The sequence below is a fragment of the Trichosurus vulpecula genome, chromosome 8 (assembly GCF_011100635.1).
Source record: "Trichosurus vulpecula isolate mTriVul1 chromosome 8, mTriVul1.pri, whole genome shotgun sequence".
NCBI classification, from domain to species: domain Eukaryota; kingdom Metazoa; phylum Chordata; class Mammalia; order Diprotodontia; family Phalangeridae; genus Trichosurus; species Trichosurus vulpecula.
Genome location: NC_050580.1, coordinates 79,541,777 through 79,559,048, shown reverse-complemented (window position 1 = coordinate 79,559,048; position 17,272 = coordinate 79,541,777). Strand labels below are relative to the sequence as shown.

Below are 17,272 nucleotides of genomic sequence, written 5' to 3'. Positions count from 1 at the left end.
AATTTTGGAGATGGGAAGGGCTTTTGGAGAATTAATTTGATGAGTATCAGATATCTTTGGGACAGGCGGAAATTTCTAGAAGGCTGGTAATAATGCCAGACTGGAATTCAGTCTAGATCTGGGAGTCATCTGCATGAAAGCCATACTTCAACAAATAGGACCTGATGAGATCTCTAAGAAACAATACTAAAAAAGAAGGGGGCCCTGGGGACCACCACACCAAGCATTCAAAGAGAAAATGATCAAGGAGAGAAGACTGAAAAAAATTAGACAGTGGAATAAACATCAGAAGAGTATACCAGAAGGTTAAGTAGGAGGAGAACCAGGAGAAAGCAGTATCCAAAACCTAGAGAAGCAGTGTCAAAGGCTTCAGAGAGGTCAAGAAGGGTGAGGATTGAGAAATGGCCATTAGGTTTGGTGATTAAGAGATCAATAACTTTCGTTGAACGGTGAGAGTAGAAAAAGAGTTAAAAAGAGAGTGAGAGGAGAGGAACTTGAGACACCTATTATGGATGGCCTTTTCAAGGGGGTTAGTGACAAAGAGGAAGAGAGAGATATGGTTCAATAGTTAATGGGAGATAGAAGGATCAAGTGAGTGTTTTTTGAAGCTAGAAAACATGGACATATTTGTAGGCAGTAGGGAAGCAGCCAATAGACAAGAAGAGATTGAAGATAAGTGAGAGAGTAGGGATAATAAAGGAGTGAACCTGCTGGAGAAATGGGGATAGAATGGAACCACTACTGCACATAGTTTGCCTTGGTAAGGCGGTGAGCAAAGGAGGATAGTGGCAGAAGGTATTTGGGTGATGTGAAATGAGGAGAGAAGAGGTAGCTCTCACTGAATGGCCTCCATTTTCTCAGTAAAATATAAGGCGAGGTTCTCAGTTGAGAAGGTGGGAAAAGTGGAGTTGTGTACTGATCCAACTATTCTGGAGAGCAATTTGGAACTGTGTCCAAAGAGCTATAAAAATGTGCATACCCTTTGACCCAGCGATACCACTTCCAGGGCTGTATCTCAAAGAGTTCACAAAAATGGGGAAAAGGAGCCACATACACAAAAATATTTACAGCAACTCTTTTTGTGGTGGCCAAGAACTGGAAATTGAGGGGATGCCTACCAATTGGGGAATGGCTGAACAAGTTGTAGTATATGAATGTAATGGAATACTATTGTATAAAAAATGATGAGCTGGTAGACTCCAGAAAAACCTGGAAAGACTTATAGGAACTGATGCTGAGTGAAGTGAGAAGAACCAGGAGAACATTGTACACAGTAACAGTCACATTGTGTACTGACTGACTTTGATAGACTTAGCTCTTAACAGCAACACAAGAATCTAAAACAACTCCAAAAGACTCTTGATGGAAAATGCCACCCACATCTAGAGAAAGAAACAGGGAGCCTGAATGCAGATTGAAGCATACTGTTTGCTCTTTTTTTTTGTTTTTTTCTTTCTCATGGTTTCTTCCATTTGTTCTAGTTCTTCTATACAACATGATCAATGTGAAAATATGCTTACTAAGAAAGTACATGTAGAGACTATATCAGATTGCATGCCATCTTGGGGGGAGGAGGGAGGCAGAGAAGATTTAAAACTTATGAAAGTGAATGTTGAAAACTAAAAATAAATTAATTTAAAAAGAGGGTGGGAAAAGAGGGATCCATGAGAACTTTGAGGAGGCATGAAAAACTGGAGAAGCTGCTGTGGTGGTAGGATGGTGAATCAGAGGTATAAAAAATTGCCTTCCCAAAGTGAGGGCCTGGTTAAGGTTATATAACAAATTGGTAGCAGACTTACAATTCTTTCAATTGCACCACACTTTTCCCTTTATTACTGATGCCTTGATGTATAAATATTTGAGACCATCATGAGTACCATTTCTGAGCCTTTTTGGATATTATTTCCCATTATGACCTTCAGACTGGGAAGGACAGAACAAAAATGGTCAGTGGAGGTTGAAATCCAAGACAAACGAGGAGACGTTAACAGGTCACTCAGAATTCAAGTTACCTATCCAAACCAAGCTACCACAAATGAACTGAAAGAACATTCAGTTATAATTACTAAACCCTTGCCAATGATTTCTGAGGAACTGTGGTGAAAGAAAGAGGGCTGAAGGATTTGAAATGGGTAAATGTTGACTTGATTGTCAAGAGAGAGGAAGAAAGTATAGTCTTCAAACTATGAGGAGGTAAGCTTAATGTCAACTCCTGACACATTTCTAGAATAACCAATTCACTGCTTTGTAAAACCTGAAAAGAAAAGAAATGATCACTATGAACCAACACATTCTTTAAGAAAAAGAATGGCCATTTTCTTTTTAAACAGGACTTTTAAATTAGTAGTGAAACTAGATAGGGGAGGTGACAGTTCTGATGTACTTTATCCTGGTTAAACCACATCCAGGGTTTCAGGGTCATTTCTAAGTACCATGTAGGAATGTTGGCAAATGTGTCCAGGAAAAGGTAACCAAGATGGTGAAGGTACCATGCTATATGATAACTCATGGGAAGAACTGAGGATGTTTTTTGATTGGAGCTGGCTTAGGGGAGCAATAATAGTTATCTTTAAATATTTAACTAAGGGTTGTCATGTAGGAGAGAGGTTAGATTTGTTTTTCTTGGCTCCAGAGAACAGCTTGAGAAACAAATGCACAATACTTAATTCCTTCCTACAATTTGAATGTTATTGTTGTTGTTTCAGTTGTCTCTGATATTCTGTGACCCCATTTGGGGTTTTCTTGGCAGTGATACTGGAGTGGTTTGCTCTTTCTTTCTCTAGCTCATTTTACAGATGAAGAAAGGAGGTAAGCAAGGTTAAATGATTTGCTCAGAGTCACACAGCTTATAAGTGTCTGAGGCGGGATTTGTACTTACAGTGTCTTCCTGACTCCAGGCCTGGCACCCTCTAGCTGTCCCACAGTTAGAACCACCTCACGATAAATTTCCCTTCTCTTACACTTTTCAAGCTGACGACCTTTGGGTAAAATGTTGAAGGGTTTCTTGACTCAATCAAACGGTCGGATCATTGATGTCCCAAATCTAAAAGTGTAACATTTTCCCTAATGATTGCACTTTCTTAGTTTTTTTTTGATTCAGTGGCTTCAGGTAACCCTTTACAAAATGACCTATACTTAGAACTCCTGTTTCCTCAGTCAATAAAAGCTCAGAGCCTGTGATGAGTATATTTTGGATGATTTTCCAACAAATTCATTACTTTACCTACTCAGAGTTGTGAGACTTTTGTTATCCTGGTCAGTCTGGAATTTCATTTCCTAGAAGAATCTGGAAATTTAACTATATGCTCATTTTTGATGCTTTAGAAGATTTTATATCAAATTAGTTGCAGAAAGAAATTTTGGCTGATCCCTCTATTAGTAGATTTTTAGCTAGTTATCTTCATTCCACTCTCTATTCACTGCATCACCTATCTGCCCCTGATATAGGGACTAAATCTCATATTGTTGCATTCCTTACAATGTAGTGCTGAGCACAGAGTAAAGTGGTAATCTGTGGGAGACTTGAATGAAAAGTCCACTTGTGAAAAGGTAAGATAGCAGATCAATATGAAATAACTGAATGAAAAAAATGTGCTTAAATTAAAGTTTTGAAAGAAAACACAAAATTCAGTTTGCTAAATTACATAAATTATTGAATAATCGCACATAGGCAGTAAATCTCAAATCCACAATTTTATTTTAATGCATTCCAACCGTTTCTTGTCCTTAAATCAATATCAAAGGTTTTATTTGATTCTGCAATAATTTAACATTTTATTTTCTTTAAAATGTTACAAAGGTTCAAAAGAAACTCTATATGCGTTTAGATTCATTTAATATACAAATGTTAACATGTCAATTATTTAACATCAAAATCATTCCAGACATCTCACATGTTCACAAGAAAAAATATTCGTGTTTCAAATAATTTTCATGAAGAGTAACAATCTTGAGAAGGAACACACACACACACACATAAAAGGTCTATGATTCCATATAATTCTTTAATATGTGTTGAGTAGTTACCTCTCCTCAAACAATAAGGATGCTCTCAAAGTGGATACAAGTGATCCCAAGACTACTGATGATGAAATCAATGAAAAATAAAAGTACTTGTATTTCCACACACTTTAAAAAAGAAAATCTAGCAAAAGTGTTCCTCCTTTCAATCTCACTCTCTCTCTCTCTCTTTAATAAAAGAGGTTTCTTTAAACAAGACATACCTCATTCTTGCCAGGACAAACAAGGGCCAGATCAAAGCTAATCAGCTGCTTACAACTGGCTAGAAGAGGTTGTCAGTAGTTGCTTTTCTACCATAATGTGAAGACCTTTCTCTCTTGGCTCCCACCCCAGCTCCAGTGAAGCTGGCCCTTCCAAATCCTATAGTCTCCTTTCAACTTCTTCCTACAGGATAGAATGGGGTTGGACACCTTTTGAGGAAGAGCAACTGTCAGAAATAGGTTTTGAAATAACTTAATAAAGAGCCATATTATTTTGTGTGTGTGACTCAAGTAATGTCAGAGTCCAATTTCATCTATAATAGTCTAAAATCCTCCTCTAATGACATACATCATGCCCTAGAAGTATCCTTACGTTCTTGAAGGTTATGTTGTTCTGAAGAACCATCTGGCAGGACTTCCAAAGCTGGAAACACTGAGGATGTGGATCCACCAATGGACTGTTTTCCAAGCACCATCCCAGTTAAGTACAGTGAGGGCAATCAACACAAGGTTGGCTACCAGTTGGTGAATTTTCCAGCCATAACAACACAGGAAACTCTCTTTATTATATGGAGGGGCTTTAGTTTTCATTAGCACAGACAGAATCCACATTGATCAAATCTCAAATCTTTCAAAAAAGTGAAGTGCATTTTTATTATCTTATTTAATTCATACAAATTGCTATAATAGAATGACAAAGTGATTGTATGTCCTGACCCCAGAAGACTCTAGTTAGTCTAATACTCTATACAGGTTCTCCATCCCTGGCCTCCTAGGTCCTTGGGTTTGGCCTTTTGGCTTGGTCCAAATTTTACAGAATAAATCCTTTTATTAAGGGGATTTGTTCTGTGAAGTTTGGATTCAAAGGGCCACACTTGAGGACCTAGAGAGCCACACGTGGCCTTCAGGCCACAGGTTCCCCACTCCTGCTATGAACTAACTGGAAGGATGGTGACTCAGTTTTTTAGGATATTTTCCAATTAGCAGAGTTTTAGGGGTTTTTCAGAACTAGCAGGAAAAGCCTGGTCTTAAGGAGATGAAGTATGAAGCCGCAGGGCCATGGGGCCTTCGAGCCCTGGAAGGGAGGGCTGGTGCCAAAAGTGGGCAGTGAGTAAAGAGAAGAAACCAAATGCGTTGGGGAAGAGAAATCAAAAAACTTTAAAGCCTAAGCTCTACTCTGTTCTGAGGACAATATGTATTGTTTCTAGAAATCTTTTGTGAGTTAATGAGATGAGCCAATCATTTGGACAGGGGCATTCATTTATTTTGGCACAGCAACTAGCCACACTGGCTTAGAAGCTGTGTCCTTGGGATGAAGTGCTGTAAATCTCACCCAGACTAACTCACATGTAGTGGGAGGAACAACTAGTTGTCTATTGGGCTATATTTGTCCCTAGTTCTTTCCTTGGATTTCAAAGAAGCCTCAAAATTGACATCTGAAAGGAAAACCTTAATATTAATCAAGAACTTTGCAAATCATTAGCATTTTTTCCTTCCATTTTTCACATAACCTTTTATGTAGTAAGCCTTAATGAAGTCTTTCACATTTTTCAGAAATGAGAAAATTCCAGGAGGAAGTAATATTAAGAAATCTAGATTTCAATTACTTTCTTTTTTGCTCCCTAATACTAGGTGAATTACGGTTGTTCAGTAAATAAAAGGTAATAGTAAATGTTGCTTTAATGACAAATTGGTAATATGCACTACTTTGGAATAATTCTATATATATTTGTCTATTTAAAATACATCAGAAAATTTGGCTGTCTTGAGTCCTAGAACATCGAGTTTGTTGCAAGTGAAATTTTTATTTTAACTGTTAAACTGCTATTTAACAAGAGCACCAAAAGAGTTGACCCTCAGCCCATCTTTAAACAGAAAGCCTTCTTTTGTACCCTCAAGCAAATATGTTATTTCAATATTTAACAAACCAGAAGGATCAAATCATTATGAAACAAAGTAGGGAGAAAATAAACTAAAAGATGTCAATTTCTCATGGTTTAATATTAGTTGAACAGCACCAAAACCAAACAGACACATCATCAATATTGGGGCAAAATATAGTTAAGCAAGCTCTAGTTAAAAATATGACACCCCCTCCTCCCAACATTCATGCTGGATGCATCAAATGCTTCGTCGACAATCACTAGCACTGTAAAACATGAGTTAGGAGCTACACAGTTTTTCAAGTTGTTTCTAAAGTAATCAACTTTATGAAATGCAGCCCAATTAAAAGGAAGGCTTTTGCAAAATTCTGTAATGCTATGGAGGTAGAGTATAGGCTATTTCTACATTATTGTGAAATCAACTGGATTTCTTGTGCCAACGCACTTCAAAGTGTGTGAACTCAAGATAAAATTGCTATATTTTAGTGCTGATAATAAAGATGAAGTACAATTTATTTTATATCAGAAATTCCCTCATAAAATTTGTCTATTTGGTGGATTTAAAAAAATACTGAGTATTCTAAATAAATTAGTGCAAAGCCCTCAAGTTCATATTCTGATGCAGGAAAACAAAGTGACTGAAATTATGAAAATTATGGAAAGTAAAAGTTATGGATAACAAATTTACAAAATAACTTTTAAAAGGTATTTCCTGCCTTTAAAATAATTGTTCTGCAAAAAAAAGAAGAAAGTAAAGATATACTAATCGGTCACTTACCTGGTCTACAAAAACAATTCTCATTTTAGAAATTTGGGTATTTCTAAAAACAATTAGATAAGGAACCCATTTACCATTGACAAATATGATACATTTGGTATTTCATCTGAATAAGAAAGATGAATAAATGTCTTGTGATAGTACTTTGAAACAAGTGCTTGAACCTGAGAAAGTTAGGATACTTATCAGTGAATATTTGTTTTATTGAAATAGTACAAATATTACTACCATCTGTAACATCTTTTTGTGTGAAATGTTGTTTTCTGTTTTATCTGTTATATTGATCTTGATTGTGGCTAAAATAGCTGAAAAAAATGCAAGTAGTAATATCATTAACGACACCATATTTTGAAAAACACAGCAGTGAAAGAAGAAACCTACTCATCATACAAATATTATTTGTAATTTATATATTTGAAAATTAAAAGGATTTTTCAATAAATATCTGATGTTACTTTTTGTTAAATGTTTGGTAGTTATAAATATAATATATTCTTAATTTTATTAGAATAAAATGAGAAAAGAAAATTATTTGTGTAGATTGTTTTATGTAAAGCATGTGCAGTACAATTTTTTTGTTTAAAAACAAACAAAAAAAAGACATCAATACATGAAAGTTGGAAAGCGCTGTTGTAAAAATGCATCTTTAATTCAGTCCATAATCTGTAGTTTCAGTTTTAAAACTTTTTTATTTTTATTTATTTTTTTAACATGTGCACTTTTATTTGAACTGATCTTAAGTCAGTGTATAGGTAAAGCTCCTCCCCTCCCCCAAACACTGGCACCATTCTCATAAAACTCATATAGGGAGATTGTAAAGTCTTCATTCACACCTATCTTGGTGGCAGGGAAGGAATTTAGGGGGCTATTCATTATGGCTCTAACAATTTTTTAAAAAGGAACAAGTATTAAGGTGGAAGATACAAAAAGTTTTTTTTAAAAGGATTACATAATTTATATGTAAAGCAATACTAACACCATCCCTCCCTTCCCACCTCCCCCCCCCCCACCCCGGCATCGGGATCTTGGTTACCTAGCTCCTTTGCTCTAGCAGAGCAGGATAGCCTTCATAGAGGCAAGAAACTCTCTATAACTAGGCATTATACAATATTTGGAATGACTATTAAAAAAATGTACAGAATCCTAAAGATGTAAGAACAAAGTAGAACTTTGGGGATGTTTGTCTCCAAAATACTTAGATTGTTTATCACCTTCACTGTTCCAGTTTTTTTTAAATCGAGTCAAGGGCCAACCCCTTCCCCCACAAAAAATAAACAAAGCTATGCCAATTTCATCTCTTTTTTGGGGGGAGCAATTATCATGTCACCACCTTTGACAAAAAAAAAAAACAGAACAAAACAACCCAACCAAAAAATCACAAGCAGTCTGTTTAGAAACATTTGCAGCAGACAATGGAGAGCCCAGATTTCATCGTACTTGTGTTTGCTGATCTACATCTGCTGGAAGGTGTAAAGAGAAGTATGCTAGGATGGAACCTCCAATACAGACAGTATTTGTGCTCAGGTGAGGCAATGATTTGATTTTCATTGTGCTGGGAGCTAGGGCTGTAATCTCCTTCTGCATTCCATCAGGAATGCCTGGGTACATGGTGGTACCACCAGACAATATGGTATTGGCATACAGATGTCAACATCACACTTCATGATGGAGTTGAAGGTAGTTTTATAGATTCCACAGGATTCCATACCTAAGAAAAGTGGTTGGAAGAGAGCTTCGGGGCATCAGAATCTCTTACTTTCAATGGTGATAACCTGACCATCAGGGAGCTCATAGCTCTTTTCCAGAGAAGAGCACGACGCAGCAGTGGCCATCTCCTGCTCAAAGTCTAGGGCGGTGTAACATAGCTTCTCTTTGATGTCATACACAATTTCCCTCTCAGCTGTGGCAGCTATACCCTCTCTTGATGAGGATCTTCATGAGGAAGTCTGTCACAATACCAGTGGTGTGACCTGAGACATATAGGGACAGTACAGTGGCAATTTACATGGCTGGGGTGTTGAAGGTCTCAAACATAATCTGAGTCATCTTTTCTCTGTTGGCTTTGGGCCTCAAGGGGGTTTCTGAGAGCAGCACAGGGTGCTCTTCAGGGGCCACATGGAGCTCACTGTAGAAAGTATGGTGCCAGATCTTTTCCACGTCATCCCAGTTGGTGACAATACCATGTTCAATGGGGCACTTCAGGGTCAGAATACCTTTCTTGCTCTGGGTCTCATCCCCCATGTAGCTGTCTTTCTGGCCCATAGCCACCATCACAGCTGATGTCTCAGGTGCCCAACAATGGAAGGGAAGACAGCCCAAAGGGCACCGTCTCCTCCAAAGCCTGCTTTGCATGTTCCAGAGCCATGGTCAACAACCAGAGCAGCAATCTCATCATCCAAGTGGCAAGTTCAAAACCTTAAGAGAGAGAGGAGGAGATGCCCCCCTGGAGGCAAAAGGGAGACAAGTGTATACTGAGTGTAAGAGCTCACAGCTCTATAAAACTTTTTAAAAAGGAAAACATGGATATAAACCAAGGTTACATATTATTTGGCATAAAATGATTTTAATTTTACAATATAATTGAAAACATTTTTTAAAGAAATCATTTAAAGGACTTTTGCTCCCTCTCCTGAGAGGCCCTTAATAACCTGAAATATAGCAACTCATATGAGACAACAAATATCAGATTTAAAATTGTCTGGGGGAAATCATGCCCTGGGGACCACTCATCTTTGGAACTCCAGGCCCAAGGCTGCAGCTCTCCAGACTGGTGAATGAAACTCACATGCAGTCCCCACCATACCTAATGGGCCTCGACCAGATCTTCCAGACCATGCTTCATATCCCATTCTCAGCCATTGTCTTGCCATCCTCTCTGCTTTTAGGCCATGAGCAGATGTTCTGCTTCCCACCTGCCTTACCCTACTTGATTCAGGAGCCATAATGAAATCAATACAACTATTGCTTCTGGAAAGGGTAGGTTAACTGACTCTCCTCTGGCTTCTCTTCCCATCCTTATGATTTCCCTGACCAAAGTGTTTTTCTCTAGCTATCATTCCTCTACGTGTCTTATCTCCCCTATGTTAGACTATAAACTTCTTGAGAGCAGAAATTATCTCATTTGTATTTGCTTGGCACATAATAAGCACTTAAATATTTATCCATTCATATAAAAATTCCCCTAGCTCTATATCACTTATTCAAATTTAGTAATTAATTTCACTTGCTAATTTTTTTTTGTTTCTCTAGAAAAATAATTAGGAAGGGTAATAGAGCTACAATACCATGCTGAGACCAAGGTTGCGCTCATGCATAGACTTAGAAGATCTACCAAGAGAAAACAGTATTTTACAGAAGCAGACTAGACCCGTAACCCTGCTCAAATGTTCTGCCAGCCTACCATAAAGGGAGCCAGATAAAAGTGGGTAGAAGTTAGTCCAAGAGTCACCTTGTTCACTGAGTTTAAATGACTTCGTCCATAGTCCCATAACTACTGGCAAAACCAGGCTCCAAAATCGTTCTTTTGTCTTTATGTCTGGCCTCTCTACAAAAAACAAATCCACGAAGGCATTACAAAGCACCAAGAGAAACATTACAATTTCCTTTAGCAAGCAAACACAAAAGTTCCTTGTCCCACATTCAATTCGACAAATATTAAGGTCTGCTATTACACTGGAGGGAGCACCTAAGAGATCACTAGTAACCTGGAAAAATAAGCAGTTGGTTGATGGTTGTCCTTCATTCATCGAAGAAGACCAAAACGACATGTTAGAGTCAAGTTACAGTATGTCCAGCTGTGGCTGATCAGATCACTGTGACTCAGAATGCTCCATCACAGGTCCGGCACAAATAGTCCATGTGAATATTTGGGGTGAATTCTCTAAATTTGTGAATTTCACATTTCTTTTGAGCTACTTCAATTCTGCTTTGCTCATAGAGCATAGCACCTTCTCTGACTGAAGGCATGCCATGCTGGGCAGTCCTGTGCCAGTGTCTCCCATGTCATATAATCGATTCCAAAGATTTTCAAAGAGACCTTGAGAGTGTCCTTGTATTATTTTTTCTGACCACCATGTGAGCGCTTACCTTGTGTGAGTTCTCCATAAAATGGTTTTTTAGGCAAGCGTACAGTTTGGCATTCAAACAACATGGCCAGCCCATCGCAGTTGTATTCTCTGAAGTAAGAGTTTAAATGCTTGGCAGTTTAGTTTGAGAGAGAACCTCAGTGCCTGGTACCTTATCCTGCCAGGTGATCTTCAGAATCTTCCTAGAGATAACCATTTCATTAATGGAGGAAGTCAAGAGGAGAGAAACAAAATCAAAAGTAGTAAGAACTGGAATTTGACAGAAGACTAAGGAATCAAATTAGGTATTATTTATTTATAATATTCTTTATTTGGTACATTCAATAATTATGTGAATCTGAGAGCATGTAAAGGGGAAGTTAGGTGGTTCAGTGGACAGTGTCAGGCCTAGAGCTAGGAAAACCTGAGTTCAAATCCAGCTTTGGACACCTACTAGCTACACTTAACCCTGTTTGGCACCCAAAGCCTTTCATAGCCTGCCCCCTCTACCTTTCCACTCTTCTCGCTCCTCAACACTACCATACCCCTTTGCCTCCCAACCACAAAGTAGTGACACTGGCCTCCTTGTTGTTCCTCAGACAAGACATCCCCAGACTCCTGGATTTCATTGGCCATCCCCTATATCTGGAATACTCTCTCTACTGTTCCTCCTCCTTCTCCACTTCCTGGCTTCCTTCAAGTTCCCAGTAAAATCCCACTTTTTAATGGGAGCCTTCCCTAGTCACCCCAAAGCTAGTGCTTTCCTTCTATTGATTAGCTCCAATTTATCCTGTATGTATCATTGGTCCATGGTTCTCATGCTGTCTTCCTCTCTTTGGGAGCAGGGACTGTTTGTCTTTTAGCTTTCTTTGTGGCCCCAGCGCTTACCACAGTGCCTGGCACATGTACGCAGTTAATGCATTTAATGTTCATTGAAATGAATGTAAAACATTACTTTCCTCCCAGGACAACTTTCTGATATCATTTTCATAAAAACAGTTTCCAAGTAAGTGGTATTTTTATTTATTTTTCCGTTTAGGTGACAGACCAGAAAAAGAAACAGACAAATTTAAGCTTTTTCTTTTATTAAACCCTTCTCAGGAGGTCTATTAGGATGAGCAAACTCAAATTTTAATTTATTTTATTAAACAATCACCTCGCTGGAAATCAACGTGTGTGTCCTAAAAGCCACATGATTCTTCAAGCTCGCTTACACACTTACTTACACACACACACCCCTACGATATACTCTGTTGCACCTGTTGAACTCAACCATCCAAAGTGATTTAATAGAACAAATTACAGCTATCTTTAGTTTCCAAATGCAGAGGCAATTTCCCGAACAAGAGACGGCCAAAAAGCCCTAAGTGGGAAGAATAAACAAACGGACCTATACAGGTATTGGCTCTCCTTCCCTGCTCCGCGTCTGCCCCTGGAATCCCAAGCCCTGGTCACCTGGCACCTGGAACTAGACTGCTCACAACGGGCGTGCTTGGTGGGGTGGGGTGGGGTGGGGTGGGGTGGGGTGGGGCGGGGCGGGGCGGGGCTGAGCATCCTTCGTGAAGCTCGAGGAATACAGTGAGGCGGCCTCACCTGGCAACCTGCGACCTCTCCAGCCGAAGAAGGAGGCGGGCTCGCTCACCATCGATTCTTACTAGTAGAACTTACTGTTCTTCCTGACCATTGCGGGAGGTGCTGGGCTCCCCGAAGCACGAGAGCAGGACTTCCCGCAGGGAACCCCAGCTCTCCAGCCCAAGGCTACCAGCCGACATGCACAGCGGCCAGCTCCGGCTGCAGATGCAGCAGACGCTCGCGGGCAATCAATCCCCGGACCTCCGCCCCCTTTGCTCGCGCGCTCTCGCTGTTCCAGCCGCGGACTTGAGCGCGAGACCGGAGTCCCGAAAGCGCCGGCACTGCGCATGCTCCAGAGCGGGCTGCGTCGCGCACGTTCGAACACTGACTTCACGAGACACGTTCTAGCCGCTAGCTTTGTGGGCGGTGGGATGGGGAGCTGCGGACGTTAGGGAGCGCGGAGGAGGGGGGGCGGGGTTCCTTTTAAAGCGCGTCTTTCCGTCAGGAAGAGAGCGGAGCCCTGTTAGAGAGCCCTTCCCCAGCCAGTGTCTCACCCCGAATCCCGTAGGCCCTTCGGTGCCCGCAGGGGAAGCCGGGCCTGTCAGGGCGAGTAACCTAGAGTAGGTAGGAGCCGCGGAGGCTTCTGGGAAACGTAGTCCCCGTAGCTGGCGGCGCTCCCAGTCGCTCTTCCTCCCCTTCCTGGTCCCCGGGGAGTATCGGAGTGGCGCGCCGTTTTAGGAGGAAGGTTTTATTTGGAGCGCTTTTCGTATGCCACGGATTACTGTGTGTGGCGCTGCCGTCTTCCCAGCTCCAACCCAAGCGTGGGTAGAGGCCTGGATTCGGAATCAGAGAGCTGGAAGGTACCTTGGACGGCCGTGGAGTCCAAAACGCTCGTTTTACAGATAGGGAAACTGAGCCGCCGAGAGTAACAGCTAGTCAGTGCCCGTGGCAGGAGAAGGACCGAGTTTTTTCCTTACTCTAAGGCCAGCACTGTCCTATTATTCCGTGCCGTCTCTTGTCAAGAGTCAGAGGATCTGGGCTCAGACACTTTGCCCCCGTTTGTTTCTTTATAACTTGAGGGAGTTGGACCAGATGACTGCGGAAATCTTTTTCTACATTAAGCCCTAAGATCTTTGACACTACCTGGGTCACCTTTGGCAACTTCTCTCCTTTTGTTACCTTACCCACTCGTAAACTGATGAGGTTGAATGGATGGCCAACTGAAGTCTCTTAGATGCACTAAATCACAGGACCTTAGATCTAGAGCTCTAAGGGACCTGCCGGGCAGTCCAATCTAACTCCATTAATTTATAGAGGAAGAAACTGAAGGTCAGAGAGGTTAAATTACTTGATAAGTAAGCATCGGGGCACTTGATGTGACAAATAACATCAGAGGAGGTGGGATTCGAACCCAGGTCTTACGACTACAAATCCGTGATCCTATTTGTGTATTCTTGGGTCATCTCTTTACTTGGACTAGATGATATCTAAGGTCCAAGCTCTAGAGAGCCTATAAGAGATAACAGATACACTTCCCTGCTAGGGAGAGTTCACTGGATCAATCAACTAAATTGTCGACTGAGAAACGAGTTGAGAATATATAATAATAGGAATAAATGCTTTTCCTGTGTGGATAGTTTAAAAGATCTCTTCTGAATTATCATAAGCTTCCACGGAAAGGATTTGTAGTGTTCTTGTTTCAATCCAATTAGTACAATATTATATTTGAGTAGTAGGGGCCTTTGGAGAACCCGTGTTGATAAGGAATACATTTTCTGCTCGGACTCTGCATAGGACCATCCTATTCTGCATGCTGTGTCAATACCAAAGAATTTTAAAACAGCCCATACTCCAAGGGATTTATCTGGCCATAGCTGGAGAGTCATCACAATTTCATCAGCTATGGATTGGGGAATAATACCTGTACATGATAGCATTTTAATAGTACTTTAAAGTTTGCAAAGCATTTTACAAATAATTTTAAGCAGAGTGGTACTGTAATTTTAATCTGCCAACACTTATTAAAACAAACCTTTTTAAACAATTCTCTAACAGCTTGAGAACTTCTATACATAGAATCTGCTATTTAGTTATAGGCTTTTGGGGGGGGTGCAGTTGAGTTGTGGGATAAATAGAACTTAAGCATTTTGTTTCAAATGATTTGAAATTAAATATCTAGAATTTGGGGCTTTGGGATATTTTCATAACTCATTAGATAATGCAAATATTGGTTTAGAAGCCAATAAGTCCAACCATAATAATACAGCAATCATTCATTTCAGCTTTTCCAGTTGTAAGAGATCAGGTACCTCCAACATAGGGAGAGAGATCCTTAATAGTCCCCTCTGATGGCCCTTTCTACCACTATCAGTCCAAATTATATATGTATAGTTTCATGTTTTAGTACTTGGAAATATCAAATGACTAATATGAATTTGAAATTAGTTTATTATGTTGATGAAGAAGCCTACACAGTAATCAACTGACTCAACTTGTTATTTTACATATTAACCTGTGATCTTACGGTTTTTTTTTTTGTGTTATGTTACAGAATTAATGGATCATTATCAGAAAACAGAGGAGATGTCAGCAGACACAGTTGAGGAAAGTAATGTTTTAAAATCAATTTCAAAATCAATGTCATATTTTAAGCAGGAATGAATCAAAATCTGGACTTAATGCTCTCATGTGATTTCAAAGTATATTTAATTCTGATTTTGACCACAAAATCCTTTTGCAAACAGAAAATCATCAATTCTGAAAATTAATGCACTTTCAATCAACCGACAAGTATTTGTTGAATATTTACTGAATGCTAGCCATTTGGGCAATTTTAAAAAATAGTTATTGACAGCCATCCAACCATCAGACTGGAATTTACCTGCTTACTTTAGCTTACATGGGATAAAACATTCTAAACACTATTTCTCTTATAATTGAATTGAATTAGAAAGTTTGAGAACAGATTGAGGTATACTCAGGAAAAACCTGTTTCTAAATTCCTTACTGAAATTTCACCTCAGGGGACCCTAGCAAATACAATAGTAACAGTAACACTAGCTGACATTTATGAATAGTTCAAAAGTATGAAAAACACTTTTTTTCATATTATCTCATTTGATGCTCATACTAATTGGTGAGGTAACTGCTATTATTACTTTCAATTTATAGATAAGGAAACTGAGACTGAGACAGGTTACATAATTTTTTCAGAATCATACCACTAATAAGAATCCAAGAGGAGAATTTTAAACAAGACTTTTCTCCTCCAGGACCAGTACTTTTAACAAGGACACCACTGCCTTTTACAAATATATAATGGTATTGCCTAAGATATGACCCTAGGCAGGAGTTCTTAACCTTTTTTGTACCATTTATCTTTTGGAAGTCTGGTTAAGTCTATGTACCTGTTGTCAGAATAATATTTTTAAATGCATATAATCAGATATATAACATGACAAAAGAAAATGGTTATATTGAAATATTGTTATCAAAATATTTTAAAAGTAAGTTCAAAGACCGCAGCTTAAGAACTGTTGCTGTAGGGTATCTGTATTTGCAAAACCACAAAATCTCTTGTTGGCCAAAGTAAAGATCTGACCCAATTTACTGATTTGGAGAACAGAACTTCAGTGATTTTGGCCAAATGCTATTGTAAAATATCTACTACTCAGATTAAGCACAATGTGATGAGGAGCTACAAAGTAAACAGAATAAAACTGCACTGAGTTTCTGAGAATGAAAAGGCATCATTTCAATGCTGACGTTTTAGATGAAATAATCAGACCAGAGTATCATCATGTGAATTAGCTGCTACATCTAAAATAATTTTTGTTCCAACATAATAATAATAGCACACATTTATTTACTAGGTGCCAGGCAGTTTACAAATATTTCCTTTGATCCTTACAATAACTCTAGGAGGTAGGTGCTCTTGTAATCTCTACGTTATAGTTGAGGAAACAAACTGAGGTTAAATGACTTGCCCATGACTTGCCCGAGTCATATAGCTAGTAAGTGTCTGAAGCTAGATTTAAATTCAGGTCTTTCTGACTGCAGGCCCGTCACTTATCCACAGCACTGCCTACCTCCCTTTCAAAACATCATTTATAGGGGGCAGCTAGGTGGCGCAGTGGGTAGAGCACCGACCCTGGAGTCAAATCCAGCCTCAGACACTTGACACATTTACTAGCCCTGTGACCTTGGGCAAGTCACTTAACCGCAATTGTCCTGCCTTCCCCCCTGGAAAAAAAAATCAAAACGTCATTTATAAAAAGAGATTCTTAAGTTACAGTACAAACATGTCTATATCACTCAGTAAGTAGCATACATTTTCCAAAATTGATCTTAAATATTTGCTTTTCAGAATAACTACAAGGAACTTCTGATTTATGAGTTTTCTAACTTCTTCAGTAGTTGTTTGCTATAAAATTCAGAGGCTTGCTAGGCAAAATTACTTAAATGCTTTTTATTAGATTTTTTTAAATATGGGAAAGACAATATTTTCTTTCTACCAGAAGAAAAAAAAACCAAACTCCTATACACTAACTTGCATGAAAAGATGTATTGATAAAATAGATGACTGCCAAATCAGAATTTGTATATCTCTGGGGAGAAAACATCTTCATCTTGTATATTGTCAGGTGGTTGACTTATAATAAAGGCATTCGTTGAGGTAGATTTGTTATAACTTCTAGAAAATGCTAACTAGAGCTTGTAGACATGACCTACCCACGTCCCCAGATTCCCCCAAAC

General features: G+C 39.2%; 1 pseudogene; it reads right to left on the bottom strand.

Moving 5' to 3' along the window:
- Positions 1-8,271: 8,271 nt before the first annotated feature.
- Positions 8,272-9,167, bottom strand: LOC118828611 (annotated as a pseudogene).
- Positions 9,168-17,272: the final 8,105 nt, after the last annotated feature.